General features: G+C 48.9%; 1 long non-coding RNA gene across 1 annotated transcript; it reads left to right on the top strand.

Moving 5' to 3' along the window:
- Nucleotides 1–382: 382 nt before the first annotated feature.
- LOC309847644 lies at nt 383–2790 on the top strand. The gene is made up of 3 exons (XR_014302534.1): nt 383–550; nt 1429–1779; nt 2037–2790. It is a non-coding gene; the product is annotated as an uncharacterized lncRNA (long non-coding RNA).

The raw sequence follows: 2790 nt of genomic DNA, 5'->3' as shown, positions 1-2790 counted from the left end.
CAGTTCCCCAAGTTGCCTGACATCTAACAGTTCATGCGTTCCTCCTCCTTTAAGGTCAATAATTATAACCCTGGCTTTACACAAAAGAGAGGAAGGTTCAGGCATCCTAAGTGACCAACCCAAGGACGTGTCATCAGCAAGGGGCAAAACCTGCACTTAAATGTTGGCTTGTGGCCCCCAGCACAGTTCTCTACCTTCACCACAGGCTCGGATACAAAATGAGGGAAATGTCTTTATTGAAGGAGAACGTACAACACTCGGCCACTGTTTCGGAAGCCCAGAAGCACGGTTATGTGTTTGTCTTGGCACCGACTTCAACTGAGTAATTTTGGAAAGGGCAATTCCAGCAGAGGGCAAACTGGGAGTGTGGGGCATTGTAAGCAGTTTGTATTTCAGGAGCAGGGAGATGGGAGCCAGGCAGCAGGAGTCAGCTCATGGAGGACGGCTTCATATACCACGCAGACCTTGGATTTTGCCCTCTCAGTAGCAGATGAGAAGTCACTGAGGACTTTAAGCAAGGAGTAACATGGAAATATTTGCATTTTGAAAGGTCAGTTGGTGGCCACGAGCAAGATGAAGGGTTGGTGCCAGGACCAGGGACAGAGGAATCGGCCAGCAGGCTGTACATTGGCCAAATGAGACAGGGTGAGAAGTTGGGGTGGGAAGGAACACCAGCGCCCCAAGGTCCAAGTCACAGAATCCATGAGAAAGGCGAATTTATTTCCACCCTAACATTGCAGGATGTGGTACTGTTCTGGGGGCTTAACTTTTATTGAAAAAAAAAAAAAAAAAAAAGAACCCTGAAGACATAGTGAACATATGACAAAATGCGTGGGTTTTGAGTGTTCAGCCCAATGAGTTTTTTCTTTTATTTTTTAATTCAAATTCAATTTAATTAATATATAGTGTATTATGAGTTTCAGGGGTAGAATTTAGTGATTCATCAAGTGCTCTCCTTAATGCCCAACACCCAGTTACCCCAATCTCCCACCCACCTTCCCTCCTGCAACCCTCAGTTTTCTCCCTGGAGGTGACTCTCTCATGGTTTGCCTCCCTCTCTGCTTTTATATTTTCCCCTCCCTTTCCCTCTGTGCATCTGTTTTGTTTCTTAAATTCCACATATGAGTGAGATCATATGGTATTTGTCTTCCCCCGACGGACTTATTTCGCTCAGCATCACATCCTCCAGCTCTACCCACGCCGTTGCAAATGGCCAGATTTCGTTCCTTTTGATCAGCCCAGTGAGTTCTGACCACCGTGTAACCCTTGTGTGGCCGCAAGCATGGCGGCTGGCAGGTAACTCCGGCTGCAGAGAGTGTGAGAAGAGAGCCCCGTTTTTCTTTCTCGTTTCCCTACCACACACCTAAGACACATTGTCAATGGAACGATGCCGGCATTACAGCCTTCTGATTTCTTTCTTGTCCCCAGGTTTCTGGATGACCCCAGGGAAAACAAAGAGAGAAGGGAGAGGGGAAAACCCCGGTTGAGTACCATGAAAACTGCATGCCGGGTGGTGACAAGTGTCACGGCATTCACCCTTCCAAAAGCAGCCTGACCACCAAACCACGACCCAGGAAAGATGGTGCCCGAGAGGCTGTCTGTGCTCTGAGATAAAGCCAGCGGCTAGAGGTCAGACACAATGGACCTTTCTCAGTGTTCACCCATGAGCGCTCCTGGCAAGGACCTCGAAACAGTGACAGCTCTCATCACCTCCCCTAAGCGCAGAGATGGGAATGGAGCTTGGCCCAGGTCCCCAACAGCCACCACCATCCAGCTCAGGTGAGGAACTCCGCGGGGTGGTGGAGGGCTCAGAGGGTTCAAGATACAGCCAGTGTCTTCCCATGGGACCTGAAATGCCAGGGCTCCCCGGGGTAGGGTCCTTAGGTCCACGGCTGCTGTGGGGCTAACCCCCCTTCTGGCTGTAGCTGCCATGGAAAAACCCTTCAGGAACAGTTCAAAGCCATAGGAGCATGAAAGGTATAGGCAGAAGGGAACTGAAGTTGTTGAAATGGCCTGCATTTCTTGTTTCTTGATAGCCCTGGGAGATGGTTCAACGGCAGGGTCGTCTTCGCTCGAGTTAGACCGAAGAGCTCAGCTTTGCAGTTTTTTTATCTTGATGACAGATGTGCTCTTTTTGAAATGTCACAGAACAAGCAGAACTCTAAACGATGCTGCCTGCTTTTCTGTGGCTCATTCTCAGGACCTTTTGACAGTTCCAATATGTCTGTGCTCTTGAGAAATGGATTTCGGACAGAGAAAGTGAGAGCCGTCGCTGGAACTCACTGAGGGTCTGCTGGAAAGGCGTAAAAGCCCAAGGGCCAGGGCTGGCGTGGCTCCAGGGAAGGCGGACTGGGAGACAATGCCGCTCAACTTCACAGTGGGTTTCTGTGCTGATACTTGTTTGGCCGGAGAGCAACACGTTGGACTGTGCTTTTTGATGACAACTGTCCAGAAGTCTGGTTACCTCGCAAGGAAATTCTATGACGTTTCAGTGATATTTAGAAGACTTCTCACAACACATTGTCAAGTTAAAAATAACAGTTCAGGGGCGCCTGGGTGGCTCCATCATTAAGCATCTGCCTTTGGCTCAGGTCATGATCTCAAGGTCCTGGGATCGGGCTCCACGTTGGGCTTCCTGCTCTGCTGGGAAGCCTGTTTCCCCCTCACCCACTCCCCCTGCTTGGGCTCCCTCTGTCGCTGTGTGTGTGTCTCTCTCTCTCTGTCAAATAAATAAATAAATAAATAAAATCTTTTAATAAAATAAAAAATAAAAATAACAGTTCATTCTGA

This window comes from Mustela nivalis (genome assembly GCF_964662115.1).
Source record: "Mustela nivalis genome assembly, chromosome: 14".
NCBI lineage: Eukaryota > Metazoa > Chordata > Mammalia > Carnivora > Mustelidae > Mustela > Mustela nivalis.
This window is presented reverse-complemented; position numbering and strand designations above follow the sequence as displayed.